We start from the raw sequence: 16,282 nt of genomic DNA, 5'->3' as shown, positions 1-16,282 counted from the left end.
CTTGAACTTCGGTTTGGCCCATTTTTCTATTGTGCCATTGATCTTTTATTATTGTTATTATTGATCTGTTGGAGTTCTTTATATATTCTGGATACAAGCCATCTGTCAAAATTCTGTGTGTGTGTGTGTGTGCACGCACTTACGCACACACACGCGCGCTGCAAATCTCTTCTTCCAGTCTGGCCTGCCTTTACACTCTCATTCCATTATCTTTTGACTTTCATAGTTTCTGTTGGAAAGTTATGCTTCTTTGAAAGTAGCATATTGTTATCCTCTGGCTAAAGTTTTTCTCTCGTTTTTGACTTACCACAGTGAATATAATGTGCCTATATGTGGTTTTCATTTTATTTATTCTGTTTTGGGTTAACTGAGCTTCTTGTATCTGTGGATTGACATCTTTCATCAACTTTGGAAAATTTTCACTTAATATCTCTTGAAATATGGCTTTGTCTGGTTTTCTTTCTTTCTCTCCTGCTTCTGGGACCCAAATCATACATATAAGTCTTTTTCCTTCATGTCTCTTATTGTCTGATCTGTTTTGTTCATTTCTCATCTCTTTCTGCTTCAATATGAATATTTTCTGTTGACCTATGTTTTAGTTAATTAAGCTGTCTTCCTCTGTGCCTAAGTCTTCTGTCAAACCATCTAGTGAGTTATTAATTTCAGAACTTGTTTTCTTCTAAATGTAGTATGCCAATTTGATTCATTTTAATACATTTAAATTATCTGATGAAATTTCCCATCTTTTCATCAGTTTAGTCCATCTAATTCTTATCTACTAAATCCAATGAGATCATCTGTGTGCCTGTATCCATTTTTTTATTCATCACATTTTTATCTCTCTTCACATATCTAGTAATTTTTATTATATGTAGACATTGTATATAAAGAAACTGTGTAGGTTCTGGTAATTTCTTCCACCAGCAAGGATTGAATCTCCCTTGGAGGGATTTCCTGTCTAAGGATGAAGGACTAAAGGGCTGATCACTTCAGGCCAGCAGGTATTAGAATGGGTCCGATCTGGTAACAGTTTTGGGGTTTTTTTTGTTTTGACATGGAATCTCCCTCTGTCACCCCCAGAATGGAGTACATCAGCGCCATTATAACCTAGAATTCCTGGGCTCAAGCTGTCCTCCCACTTCAACCTCCTGAGTAGCTGGGATTACAGGCACATGCCAATTCACCTGACCATTTTTTAAAAATGTTTTGTAGAGATGGGGTCTCGCTGTGTTACCCAGGCTGGTGGCTGCAGTTTTAATAAGATTTAGCTAATGCCCAGTTCTTTCTTGTTCCTTGAAAATTTTCTTCTGGATTCCAGAATGAAAGCCTCATGGACTTCTATCTCCTTGGTCTCAAAAGAATGGAAGACTCAGTCTTGCCTTCAGAGGTTTTAAGTTTGTTCTTTGCCTCCACCTTCCCCATATGGCCTCCACATTTGATAAATGTCTTGTAGGACCCAGCCATGTGTTTGAGGAAGGCCTTGTTACTGAAGGGGACTTGTTCTCCCACATGAGAAAAGAGTCCCTTTATGTCCACAGCTTGTGCTAACGGTCAGCAAAAGCCCTCAGAAAAAAAAGCAGCTAGTGACAGACAGCTCAGCTTAGAAGAGCTCTCTCACTCAGAAATTTTAGTTTATATAATCTTTTTGCTTTCACAGTTCTCTGATGACTTTAGAAATGTAATTTCACTTATTTGTCTGAGTTTTTTTAGTTGTTGCATAAGAATAGTGATTTGGGCCAGGCACGGTGGCTCATGCCTTTAATCCTAGCACTTTGGGAGGCCACAGTGGGTGGATCACTTGAGGTCAGGATTTCGAGACCAGCCTGGCCAACATAGCAAAGCCCCATGTCTACTAAAAATGCAAAAAAATTAGCTAGGTGTGGTGGCGTGTGCCTGTAGTCCCAGCTACTCAGGAGGCTGAGGCAGGAGAATTGCTTGAACCTGCGAGGCAGAGATTGCAGTGAGCCAAGATCATGCCACTGCACTCCAGCCTGGGTGACAGAGCAGGACTCTGTCTAAAAAAAAAAAGTGATCTGCCTTGACCTATTGACATTTTTCTTGAATTAATTTTCTGTGTATTGCATTGTTATCTTTCTTTTATATCATTTGTTTCCAATGTAATTCAGAAAATGTGTATTTTAAAATTTGCCATTTGTGTGTGTAAAATGTAATACATGTTTTGTCAGTTTGAAAACACTGGAAAGAAAAGAAGTGTGTTATAATTTTTGCAACTCTTTATGCTTCAGATTGCAGTTATGTAATGTAAAAAGTGTGAGCATTGGAATGAAAGTGAACTAGGCTCAAACTTTGACTTCGATCATTAGTTTTCTGAGCCTCTGAATCTGAATGTGTATAGCAGTGATAAGAATACTTGCTTTAACGTAGTACATGTATAGCAGAGGGTTCAAGAGAGTATCAGTAAGTGGTACCTCTTACCAATACTCTTCTAATATTTATCATTATTTTAAGCCCCTGACCATGTATAATTTGATTTTAAACATTTATATTTTGATATATTTCTATTTGGTACAGTTTATAAAATTTTCACCATTTGAACAATGCTCTTTTAAAAAAACTTAATATGAAAGACCTGCACCATGACTTAATATCCAGGAAAAATATTACTGGTCAGTTTATGAATTCATATTTGGCCTAATCTTTGCCACTTATAGACCCCCAAAAAATGACCTCCTGAAACTGAAGAATTTAGATAAAATTTAGTTGCAGAAAGAATTGCATTCAGAATAGTCACTCTCAGTAAAATCTACATTTAACTACTTCGTGTTATATCAAGTAGGACTTATTATAAGATATTGGCAATAAGAAAACAATATTAAAAAATATTAAGAAAAGGCTAACAGTATTTTCTGGAAAGAACAGCTGGTTGACCTTTGCAGAGGAAAGTCTATGTGGAGACTGTAATTTTAACATTATCTCCATGAATGATTTAAATATAATTAATTTTCATATTAGATTTCCTGTTGCCAAGTTGCTCTTTTATTTTGACTACGGCATTTGCTTCTTTAAAAATAAACTATATTAATATATAGAAATAGTTAGATTCTACTCTAAAGCTGAGATGAAAATAGTAAACCTGGAGGCGGAGTAGCAGGACTCTCCTGACCTGGGCCAGGAGGACAGCACTGATGTGTGTGTCCCCAAGGCCTTGGACTTATCTCAGTCTCACCTGTCATCTCACTCTTACTATCTCAGCCTTTAGTTCCTTAGTGTGATGACAGCCAGCTTCAATGACAGCCGGCTTTGCTGCTCTGACCTCCGTATTCCGAGGACTGCCCTCCTTACCATTTGTGGGCAGATTTAAGTCAAGGCACAAGAGTGAGGGGATCTAGTTATGCAACAACCTGAAATTTATCAAGTTCTCACTAGAGCTAAGTTTTTGCCAAACACATAAGTTGCCTTCGGCCCCTTGAGTGACTGGTTAGGCAGTGCTGTTCTCTTGGCAAAATGAAATACTTATTAACAAAAACACCAGAGCATCATAACCAGACTATGTAGAATAAATTTGGCTTAAAGGATGAAAGAGTACTAAGAAGTATAAAAAGGATAAAATTATGCAAAATCTAGTAAAGCGAAAAACTCACCCGAGCATGTTAAACAAATGTCATAAACTAAACAAAAGGCTTTATTTCGGCCGGGCTCGGTGGCTCACGCTTGTAATCCCAGCACTTTGGGAGGCCGAGGCGGGCGGATCACGAGGTCAGGAGATCGAGACCACGGTGAAACCCTGTCTCTACTAAAAACACAAAAAATTAGCTGCGTGTGGTGGCAGGCGCCTGTAGTCCCAGCTACTCGGAGAGGCTGAGGCAGGAGAATGGTGTGAACCCGGGAGGCAGAGCTTGCAGTGAGCCGAGATTGCGCCACTGCACTCCAGCCTGGGCGACAGAGCGAGACTCCATCTCAAAAAAAAAAAAAAAAAAGAGGCTTTATTCTTTTCTTTATCTTATCATGATCTGTATTCAAAATCATGAAGGCATTTATGAAAACTATAAATACTAATTTAGATAGAGAAAACATTTGTTAAAATCTATCAAATCTGGTCTGATAATTAGGAGGCTATACATAGCTTATATTTTCTTAATTGAAACAGGTCCCCTATGTGCCTTTTTACCCAATACGTTAGTACGGAGGTTTTCATCCTGGGTCTCTGTATCCAACTGCCTTATTTTGTCTCACTGAAAGGTTATAAATTGCTATGGTTCCCTGCGAAGAGTCCAAAGCGCATAACCACTGAACATTTCAAGTCTGAAATTTCTTCAATTTTAGATCTGTTTGTTCAACATATCTACTGTTTGACACTTCACACCAAAGGGGAGGGAGATCTAAATTTCAGTAGATATTTTGGTGCAAACTGTAGAAAACTAAAACCTCGAGGAGCAGAGATTCTCCCACACACATCCTAGGAACTGCAGACAACAACATTCTGTCAGCTTAGCCCAGAGAACTGTCTTGGGAATGCTAAGGTCCTGTGGGACAAAGTAATGCGCTGGAGTTTCTATTAGCCCATTCGAATCAACAGCAGACCTTCTGGGAAAAGGACTCCAGAAGCCTTCACTGATGGGCCTACACAAATAATCCAAATCCATCGAATGTGGCCCATGTGCAGCTGTGGTGTGAGGGGCACAGTTCTGTGGGGTGACAGATGCGTCCGTGCCTTGAACCACATGATCTAGATTCAAGTCTGTTTGTCATTCAAGACTGAATGTCAGGCACATTAGACAACCTCTTTGAAGCTGAGTTTTCCCTATTAATAAATGGGACCTCAGAATCTCCAAAAAATAATTTCAAATATTAAATGTAAGATGTGATACATTTGCTCATATAAACATAGGGGAAAATTGTGCAATATTTAGACCCTGATAGAGTTTGGATTTTTTCTAGTGTCAGGATTTGCCATTGAAGCCCACAGGGGGGGACTAACAGGATCTAGATTCTATTTTAAAACAGTTAGTAAATATTTTAGGCTTTGTGGGTCATTGCAACTACTCAACTCTGCTACTGTAGCAGAAAGCTGTGCGGGGAGAAGGAAGGAGGTGGATATGGGACTTACTGTAGCCATCGAGACAAGAGATGGGGCCGCCAGCCTAGGAGAAGCAGTAGGGATGCAGTGCAGGCCTGGTGTGAGCCCTGGAGATGCAGTGAGCTTGCTAATGAGTGATGCATGAGGAATCAAGGTGACTTCTTGATGTAGGTGGATGGTGGCACCATGTATGGCCATGGAGAAGACAGGAGGTGAAACAGAGGGGCTGGAGGAGGAGATGCAGGATTCCATGTTAGACCCTAGAGATGTCCAGGAGAGCTCCAACTGAGGTGCCAGGCAGCTGGTGGGATCTGTGTGTATGGCATCCAGGGAAAGGCCTGGGCTAGAGGCACAAATGTGGATTCATTAGGCTCTGATGATGTGCAGCCTGCTGTGCTGTGGTACACTAAATGATCATGAAGTTATGGTGGAAAGCCTTGAAAATAATCAGTAGGATCTTACTACTTTAGAATCTGTGCTTCTTTTTCTCAATTATCCATAAACAGTCTATGAAGAGTTTCTGTTTATGACAGGGGTCAGCAAACAAGGCACAGGGCCACCTCCAGCCCTCTGCCTGCTTTTGTATGCCCTGAACACTAATAATGGTTTTTCTTTTTATTCCTTTTTTTTTTTTGAGACAGGGTCTTGGTCTGTTGCCCAGGCTGGAATGCAGTGGTGGGATCTCTGCCTCCCGGGTTCAAGCAGTTCTCTTGCCTCAGCCTCCTGAGTAGCTGGGACTACAGGCACCCGCCACCATGCCCGGCTAATTTCCTTGTATTTTTAGTAGAAATAGGGTTTCACCATGTTGGTCAGAGTTATTTCGAACTCCTGACCTCAAATGATCTGCCCTCCTTGGCCTCCCAAAGTGCTGGGTTTACAGGCATGAGCCACCACGCCCGGCCAAGAATGGTTTTTACATTTTTTAATTGTTGGGAGAAAAAGTCAGAAGAATAAGGCCAGACATGATGGCTCATGCCTGTAATCCCAGCACTTTGGGAGGCCGAAGCACGAGAATCTCTTGAGGTTGGGAGTTTGAAAACAGACTGGGCAACAAAGCAAGACTCTGCCTCTGCAAAAAATACAAAATTAGCCAAGTGTGGTGGCATGAGCCTTAGTCCCCGCTACTCAGGAGGCTGATGCAGGAGGATCACTTGAGCCCAGGAGGTTGAGGCTGCAGTGAGCCGTGGATTGCACCACTGCACTCCAATCTGTGTGGCAGAGTGAGATGCTGTCCCCTGCCCCCAAAAAAAGAAGAATATTTTGTGACACATGAAAATTTTACAGAATTCAGATTTCAGCATTCATAAAGATTTATTGGAACACAGCCATGCTCATTTGTTTGATGTTTGAGCTGCTTTTGTGATATAGAGGCAGAACTGAGTAGTTGCAGACAGACCAGGAGGCCTGCAAAGTGTGCAATATGTATGCTCTGGTCCCTCACTGAAAACATTTGTCTACCTCTGGACTATAGCATAAATATAAGTGTGGGGTATTACTAGGTTTTTGTAGGAAACAGTCTGTATGAAAGTAAATATGAAGTTCAAGCAGTGACAATTTTATTTCTTATAGAAGAGTCTACTCTTTAAAAAAATTTCAAAAGACAGACCAGAAAACCAATTAAAGGCAATCTCCTATAGGAAATAAAATCAAAGGACCCAACTTAAGATTCCTTTGGGTATCCACTATTTCAACATTCAGCATTTTCATATTAACAGGAAAACTTAGTAGCAATTAACAAGCCCCGAAAGGACTAATGAATAAGGACCACAGGAAAATAATATGCACAAAGGTTTTGTGGCTGAGACAGCTCAGATGGTTTTCAGAGATTTCAAATTACTTACAGCTTGAAAGCTTTAAATAGAATAGGAGCTTGCTATTTCATATCATTATCATAGGAGAATCATCCCAGGATAAAAAATTCTAATAATGGACACAAGACAAAGTTTGAGGAGCCAATGCTACTGTCCACGGGGGATCATAGAGAATTTTCTATGGGCAAAAGTGGAATTTGTGAAAAAAGAAATGTAGAGGGAAAATTTGCCCAGACATTCCTGTAAGAAGTAGAGAAAGCTAGTTAGTTACTTATAAACACATCTTTTGTACATTTTTATCCTTAATTTGCATGTACGTTGACACATTTCATAACCCATCTGCTGTAATTGATGGAGAGGAAGTTCTTCAGCAAATATTCATCCAGGCCTAATGTCTGTTAAGATTTGTGCCCAGCACAAGCAGAATGGGCTAGGGCTGCCCTGGCAGACTGGACCAGACTAGAGGTGGATTCCTGCAGCACTGGGTAAGGCCCTGCTCTCATTTGTGGTCAAACTTGGATGCCCTGTCCATAAGAGTTTCCTTAGTTCCATCTAATAATTTAGGGGCAATGGTAGGAAGCATCAATAGAAATGTTATTCATTAAAGACAGTTCAAATAAAAATGAATGTTACTTCTAAGGAACCTAATCTTTTAATAAGCATACTTTATAATATCCATATAGTAACCACAATACATTTGTCATACCCAACAAAATTAACAGTAAGCAATTCGCATCATCTAATGTGTAACCATAGCACATTCTTTCTCATTAGCCTCTTTACTAATCTTCCTCATCATCCATCTTCTTTTTCATACGCCAACTGGAAGAAACTGGACCTGCTGCCCCGTCGATTGTCCCACATTGAATTCATTTGCTGCTTCCTCAAGTTGCTAACTTCTCCCTGTATTTCCTCAATTTCTGCAAACTAGATGTTAGACCCAAAGGCTCAAATAAATTCCTGTTGCTTCACATCAGAGGGACACAATGTCTGCAAAATTGGCTCACTTTTAGTTATGGAAAGGACATTATTTCTAAAAGCTTGGTAGGTCAGTCCAAAGTATACAGAGTGGCTGATAGGTCCAAGGCATGTGGGGGCACACACTGCAAAGGCAACAGGTGCTACTCTTACTACAGCCACCTTCTGCTTGCTGAAAGAGCTTGAGTGTCCACTCCGGGCCAAACTTTGGGAGCTCTGTTCCTCAGCAGGGCTGGAATGCCTCCTTGATGGCTGTGGGGCTGGATCCCACCCCCTCGCCTTGCACCACCAGGAGCTGCTGCTCTGCCTCCCCCTGGCTATAATTCCCTGCTTGACTTGAGGAGTGGTGGTGATGATGATGATGAGGTTGTGTTTCCCTTCTGCACTGTTAATTTGGAGAATGTTCCAGGTGAGGAAAATGCATCACCTTCAGAGGATACCAGATGTTACCCAGACCACTGTCCTGGTATTGAGGGTACTCAGAGTGTACCTAGAAGTAGTTGTGGCCATTAGGGAGCACAGAAGGAGTGTTACCCTTTTTCCTTTGGGAGGCTGTGTTCCTTCCACCATATCAGAACCGAAGAAGAAACTGGCCTCCTCCTAATGCTCCATTGCCTTCACCGTTACTTCCATATAATAACCTTGTGGCACTTCAACAGAAGTGTGGATTGGTGGAGGATTTAAATTCATATCAAATGTCAATTCACATTTTTTAGGGTTATATTGAAGCATGCATAACACATGATATCCTGTGGGCTCTAGATTACTTAGATTTCAAAACCAGAGATAGAAATGAAATATGTATGAGATTGAATACAGTAAGGGCTTATGTGGCATTAATTGCACATATTTATTGTTTTCTCTATTAAATAAAAGCTGAACTGTAATTAGTTAAGCCAGATGCATTTCTGTTTTTCCAGATGCACTGTGGGAACCCACTTTTCCACCTGGTGAATGTTGAAAAGACTATAAATACAATAATTCTCTAGGCCAAAGAGCACTGCAGGTGCTTTTAACCAAGGAAAGAGTTTGCATTTCTGATCTTTGTACTGACGTATGCCTATGAAAGAAAACACTGAAATGCTATGTAACGTGACTGGCATGTTCATTTGCATTTCACACTGTAGCATGATGGTCAGGGAAAGTATTTTCATGGCACATTATTGTTCAAATACATATTAAAATTTCTGCTGTTAGGAACTTTATGTTTCCAGCTGTGAGGTGTTAACAGCATTTCCTTCAGAAGTCAGGCAGCTGGCCACCACACTAGCTACGATGCCGTGCGATGCTCCTGTGTCTGTCCTCCTGGCACCACAATGCCTGTGTACCATGTTTGTCACCAGCATGCTACATGTGCTATGCCCACTGCCTTTTGTCTCTCTATTCTCTTTATTGGGTATTTTTTCCTTCCTTTTCTCATGTGTCTCAGGTTTAAGTCACAGAATCATGACTTTATGGGACAGAAAGGGGAACGACTCAGCCAACAGCAGCCCAGAGCAGGTAGCTGACTTATGTCAGGCGAACAAGTTAGTGACAGAACAGAGCTCACAACCTGCATTTCTGTACTTTTTGGTACTCAATCCACTATGCTGCCTTTAAGGTAAATTAAAATACCAGCATTTAAAAACTGTTTTATGACATCCATTCATAGAGATGTGTAACCATCACTGCAATTCATTTTAGAATATTTTCATCACTCCAAGAAGAAACCCAGCACCCCTTAGCCATCAACCACCAAGTCCCTTCCTCCAGCAGCCCCAGGCAGCCACTGAGCTACTTTCTGTTTCCACAGATTTGCCTGTTCTGAACATTTTATATAGATGGGTTCATATGATACATGGCCTTTTCTAGCTGGCTTCTCTCACTCAGCATCCTGTTTGCACAGTTCAGCCATGTAGTGGCAGGTAACCATGACATGTTAGAAAGAGAAGAAAAACTTGATGGTCATTTTGCCTCCAGTTCAGAAGACAAAATCAAGGCCTAGGGAGGTGGCTTCAGGCTCTAGTCACAAGCCCAACAGGGGAAGAGTGAGGATCCAGCTAGACCCCTCACCACTCACCACCCTCAGCAGACTTCCTGGTACTTCCCTGACCTGCGTGCAAAGGTGCTCTGCTTGGTGAACTGGCAGATTTACATGCCTGTCGTCTAGTTTTTCTGTTCTCAGCTTTGCCCAGCTATTTTTGTCACCACTTGCATGTCCTTGAAGGCATTCTGGGTTACTTCTAGATTTGTGAATGGTCGAGGTGCCAGATGTCTGAGGGTGGGTAAATGGTGTCCCTGCTATTTCAGTCCCTGCTGAATATAGACACAAAGGTACAGGACCAATTTGTTTACAGTCTTTTTTTCCCCTAGGTTAGAATGCGGTGGTGCAATCATAGCTCACTGCAGCCTTAACCTCCTGGGCTCAAACGATCCTCCCACCTCAGCCTCCTGAGTAGGTGGAACTACAGGTGCGTGCCACCATGCCTGGCTGATTTTTAAATTTTTTTTAGAAACAGGGTCTCACTATGTTGCCCAGGCTGGTCTCAAACTCCTGGACTTAAGCAGTCCACCCACCTCAGCCTCCCAAAGTGCTGGGATTACAGTTGTGAGCCACTGTACCCAGCCTTGTTTACAATCTTAAAACACTTATAAGGTCTTTCTATATTACTCGTCCTATTTTTACATTAAATATCAGTGTTTATATAGCAAGAAATATAAACAACAAATAAAATATCAATAAGTACTAAATTTAAAGAAATAAGGCACCAGAGTAGCACCTGGTTTTCAGAGACCTTTCACGTACATTCTCTCATTTAATCCTCTTAACAAATCTCAAGGCAGCTAATGTTATACACATGAGAAGGTGGAGGCTTAGGAAGGTGAAGTAATTTGGTCCGGGCCTCACAAGTGGCAAAGGTCAGGATGGCAGGGCTCCTCTGACTGGACACCCCATGCTCTCCTCCCCCTATCGCACCAGACTGCTGGACATTCCTGGCCCAGTTCTCTGTTTTAAGCAAGTGTTCTCTAGGGACCAACTGTGGGCCAGAAGGTCAGCACAGCACTCAGAGGACTCCTCCAACTAAATCCAATATTCCCACTCGGCCCTCTGACCCCAGTCACGGCAGGGCTGCACATGTCCTTACCTGGCTTCATGGGACACTCCCCTGCACCCCTCACAGCATCCCACTGTACTCTCTCGACCTCGGTCTGCCAGCAGCAACATGCCCTGGCCTTCATGCTTGTCTCTCTTTTTTTTTTTGAGATAGAGTCTTGCTCTATCACCCAGGCTGGAGTGCAGTGGCGCAATCAATCTCAGCTCCCTGCAACCTCTGCCTTGCAAGTTCAAGTGATTCTCCTGCCTCAGCCTCCCGAGTAGCTGGGACTACAGATGCCCATCACCACGCCTGGCTAATTTTTGTATTTTTAGTAGAGATGGGGTTTTACCATGTTGGCCAGGCTGGTCTCGAGCTCCTGACCTCAAGTGATCCACCCGCCTTGGCCTCCCAAAGTGTTAGGATTACAGGTGTGAGCCGCCACGCCTGGCCTATACTTGTCTCTTAATGTCTCTTTCTGTTTCATCTCTCACTGAGATCTAGCTGGTCTTTGAGAACATTGCCTCCCCTATGGCCCTGGTAGTTAGAGACACTTCCCCACAGAAATTCTGCCACTTCAGGGCTTAGAAGTAAGGTAGGTGTCTCCGCTGTCTGTTGCCACTTCTGAAACATTCCTTCTCTGAAAAACCGCACCTCTTAAATTCTGACACATGCTACAAAGATGGTTGAACCTTCAGGTCATTATGCTGAAGGAAATAAGCCAAATACAAAAGGACAGATACTATATGATTTCACTTATATGAGGTACTTAGAGTGGTCAAAATTATGGAGACAGAGCTGGCACACACCTGTAGTCCGAGCTACTTGGGAGGCTGAGGCAGGAGAATTGCTCCAACCCAGGGGTTTGAGGCTGCAGTGGTATGATCATGCCTGCAAATAGCCACTGCACTCCACTGTGGGCAACAGAGTGAGACCCTGTCCCTTAAAAAAGGAAAACATTATAGAGATGGAATAGAATGCAGAATGGCAGTTGCCAGCATCATTGATGAGATTAATCCACCTATTGAGGTAGTTGGAGATTGTTCATTCTCATCGCTGAATAATATCCCATTATATAAACACGTTCACTTTTCCATTCTACTTTTTATTTTTATTTCTTTGAGTCAGGGTCTCGCTCTGTCACCCAGGCTGAAGTACAGTGATGCGACCTGGACTCACCACAACCTCCACCTCCTGGACCCAAGGAATTCTCCCACCTCAGCCTCCTGAGTAGCTGGGACTAGGTGCATGTCACCACATCCAGCTAATTTTTGCTTCTTTTTGTAGAGACAGGGTTTTGCCATGTTGCCCAGGCTGGTCTCAACTCCTGGGCACAAGCTGTCCACCTGCTATGTGCTCCCAAAGTGCTGGGATTACAGGCATGAGCCACAGTGCCTAGCCCCATTCTACTATTGATGAACATTTGAATAGTTTTTGGCTATTATGTGTAGAACATCCTAATGCATACTTTTGGTGCAACATTCTCAGGGAGTATACACTAAAGCCTGGAATGGCTGGGTCAGAGGGTGTGCATGGGGTCAGCTGAAACACATTCTGTGAGTGTTCCTAACTGGCTACACCAATTTACACTCCCATCAGCGGTGCGGGAGAGTTCTGGTTGCTCTCTATCCTTCCTCTCTATCCTCATCACTTGGCATTTCCTTCATTATTTTAGCTGCTCTTTTGTGTACGGATGTGCATGCCGTTCCCTGTCTATGCATAGTTGCAATATTTGCACTGGCTCATTACACTGACCAATAGGTTATGGATACTGCTGTGAAAATGAAGAAAAAGTTAAGCTTTTAAACGTATAAACAAAATCATTGGTTCTTTTTTTTTTGAGACTGAGTCTCGCTCTGTCGCCCAGGCTAGAGTGCAGTGGCACGATCTCGGCTCACAGCAACCTCTGCCTCCCGGGTTCAAGTAATTCTCCTGCCTCAGCTTCCCAAGTAGCTGGGATTTCAGGTGCTCGCCACCACGCTCGGCTAATTTCTGTATTTTTAGTAGAGACAGGATTTTGCCATGTTGGCCGGGCTGGGCTCGAACTTCTGACCTCAGGTGATCTGCCCGCCTCGGCCTCCCAAAGTGCTGGGATCACAGGTGTGAGCCACCCGCGCCCAGCCCCAAATGATTGATTCTTATATTTTTGACAGAGAGATCAGATGGATCAGTTCATACCCTGGAAGTTAATTTTATTTCCTCTAAATAAAAATGGACAGGTTAATTTATTAAGCAGCTGTGTTATCAATATGGTACGTGTGTGTGCTTATATAGATAGATGTATATGTACATACATAACTATATATTTTGCTGGACACATAATATTTTAGGTGCCTACTGTATGCTAGACACTGTTCTACCATCATTAAAAAAGCACTGCCCTGTTTTAGTGTTGATTAAAAACAAAATTCTGAAAATGGTGAACAAACAATGAGGCTTACAACATTTGTTACAGGATAAGAAATCTCAATTTAGAAAAATGTTGTCAACTTTGACTAACCTAGAATGCTCGTTACACGGTCCCGAAATTAATTTTGATCCTAATCTGGCTATATCTGCACCCCAGCCAGCCACCTTCCACAGCAGTTAGCTCCCTGACAGGAGACGGCACCCAAGAAGCCACAAAGAGCAAACTGGTTTCTGCCCAGGATCTCTGCCAGCTCTGCAGCCTTGGTGATTTCACTTACACAGCTCAGCACTCTCCATGCTTCTTCCCAGCCTGAGCCAAACAGCATCAGGGAACTTGTTCTTCTGTCCCTTGGCCTTGCCTACCCCACCTTCCACAATGAAAGGTATTTCCCAAGAAAAGCACACTCACCCTAAAGCCAGGTCCCTCCCTACCAAGTCTCAGCACTAGATGCTGCTTCAGAAGGAGAAGCAGAGCAGAAAGACCACAGAGGGAAGAAGGGCATTTGTGGTGCTCTTACAGCTCCTACCAGAATTTTACCTTTTGTCCAAGGTGAGAATGGAGGCAGAGTGAGTGGCCGGGAGACCTCCACCATGATCCAGACCTGAGATGTTAACTAGGGCCACATCACTTGGAGAAGAACACAGCAGATGTGAGAGGCATGCCGGGAGACAGATTGCCTTTGCCTTTGCCAGGAGTTAGAAATGGGAGAAGTTGAGGATGATAAGTTTTCTTGAACAACTGGAGAGATAGTAACACTGCTTACCAAGAGAGAAAAAACAAGAAGGGGTAGCTTTGTCTGGGGAGATAATAACTTTGCTTTTTTTTTTTTTTTTTTTTTTTTTTTTTTTTTACCAAGTCTCACTCTGTTACCCAGGATGGAGTGTAGTGGTGTGATCTCTGCTCACTGCAACCTCCGCCTCCCAAGTTCAAGCGATTCTCCTGCCTCACCCTCCCAAGTAGCTGGGATTACAGGCATCAGCCACCACACCTGGCTAATTTTTATATTTTTAGTAGAGATGGGATTTCGCCATGTTGGCCAGGCTGGTCTCGAACTCCTGACCTCAAGTGATCCTTCCGTCTCGGCCTCCCAAAGTGCTAGGATTAACAGGCCACCACGCCTGGCCACAACTTCGATTTTCGACATTAATTTTTCTATGATGTAAGTAATTTGCCTGTTTTTTTTCTATAATTTGCAATAACTACGCAGAAATTCTCATTAGGGAGCCTGTTCCTTGCTGGGAAACAGTAAAAAACTGGCCATTCTCATGCAAACCGTTAATGATGGCCTCATACATTCCTCAGCCATTTGAAGAGTCCCTAAAACAGCCCCACAGACAAAGATTTTCCCAAGTGTTTAATACTTTCAGAGGTACCCTGGCCCAAGTTATCACCGGGAATGCACCCCAGCTGCAATTTTCTTGAGAATGCCACTATTTCCTGGGATAAGCAAAGCTCTTAATAAAGATTTCAATCAATCAGTACTTACAAAATGCTCCTTCGTTGTTGGCTGACATTAGGAAAGAACAAATAAAAACATACATAATTTATTTTCTTCAGATCATACTCTCCCTTCTAATACTTCCCAAAAGGCCATTGTAAAAGTTGAGTTATATAGGATGTTCACTTAGTAATGGCAGAAGAGAAGAGAAAGACATTCTTATTATAGTCTTAAAGCCTTCACTGGCTTAAAACCTCCTGGGGCTTACACATTTGGCAACGGCTATATAAACAAAAGTGTAAAGATTTCCATGATAAGTCACTGAAAAACAGATGGTAAGATGCTTAAGTGGTTTTTTAAAAGATGAGGACATCTGTAAGCATCCATCTGGAAGTAATTATAATTCAAAAGTCTTTTGTTACTATTAAGCTTCCACTTGACTTCCCCTACTAGAAAACAATGAACCAGCTTTTTCTTAAAATAGTCAGACAATAAAACCCAAATAGTCAGATAATAAAAGCAAAAGACAGAAATTTTTGAAAACCCATAGATTTGCCTGGAGGTGAAGTTTAGAATTTCCACAAAAATCCACCAGCTACTAAACTGTTAGCTTTCTGTATCAAACATAGTGGAAGATAGAGCTTTGATTTGATTTTTTGGTCTATTTGTGCTGAAGTCAGTGCAAGTAATTCTAGCTCTTCATTAATATTTCATGAGCCACAGTGAGATGGACTTTTGTCTGGTGATGACTATACTGCAGGATAATGGGCCAGCGTCCTCTCAAACTTAGAATCGCCTCATCTCAGCATCCTACTAAACAGAACATCACTGTTGACCAGCATTCAGCTTACGTCTCGGCTGCTAATAGTAACAGGGCCTGTTTGTGACTTCAGCAGCATCTGGTGACCCGGTGTTACTCTTGCAGTACGTGATTCAGAGAAAGCCACATTCCCCTGTTGCTATTTTCAGGTAGGCAGCTAAACCCAGGGAGAGTTTAGCATGGATTCAGTGGGTCTGTTTTTCTAACCTCATTGTGTAAATTCTTGAATGAGAATCTAGCGAGCAGCCAAAAAAAGACTTCCTGTGAACTCATCCTCCTCGCAAGCCAAACATCTTCAGAAACTTTCCTTCAGGTTCTGGAAGCCTAGAGCCCTTCACATGAGATTTGTCCCTCTCTCCAACACATTTTATGCCTCCTGTCCCCAGCCAAATGGCTTTTCCGTCCTTTTCCTCCTCCCGTTCATTCGACTTCCAGTTCTGTCTGAAGTCAGAGGCATGCATGGGGCTGAGAGGGGCCTGGATCACAGGGTCCCCCTCCTCCACCTTGTCACAAGTGAGCATCCAACTTTAAGACCAAGTATTTAAGACCAGAGGACCCTACAAAAAACTTACTCAGGCCAGGCACGGTGGTTCATGCCTGTAATCCCAGCACTTTGGGAGGCCGAGGTGGGCGGATCCCGAGGTCAGGAGATCGAGGCCATCCTGGCTAACATGGTGAAACCTCGTCCCTACTAATTAGCCGAGCATGGTGGC

At 42.6% G+C, this 16,282-nt stretch overlaps 1 protein-coding gene and 1 pseudogene across 5 annotated transcripts in view; one reads left to right on the top strand and one right to left on the bottom strand.

The window, feature by feature from the left end:
* The window catches only part of RGS20 (regulator of G protein signaling 20), a 105,349-nt gene that overhangs the window by 38,846 nt on the left and 50,221 nt on the right, over nucleotides 1–16,282 (top strand). The gene's annotated exons all lie outside the window — the stretch shown is intronic.
* The window catches only part of LOC129486462 (ubiquitin-ribosomal protein eS31 fusion protein-like), a 56,113-nt pseudogene that overhangs the window by 3,264 nt on the left and 36,567 nt on the right, over nucleotides 1–16,282 (bottom strand).

The sequence above is a fragment of the Symphalangus syndactylus genome, chromosome 7 (assembly GCF_028878055.3).
Source record: "Symphalangus syndactylus isolate Jambi chromosome 7, NHGRI_mSymSyn1-v2.1_pri, whole genome shotgun sequence".
Lineage (NCBI taxonomy): Eukaryota > Metazoa > Chordata > Mammalia > Primates > Hylobatidae > Symphalangus > Symphalangus syndactylus.
This window is presented reverse-complemented; position numbering and strand designations above follow the sequence as displayed.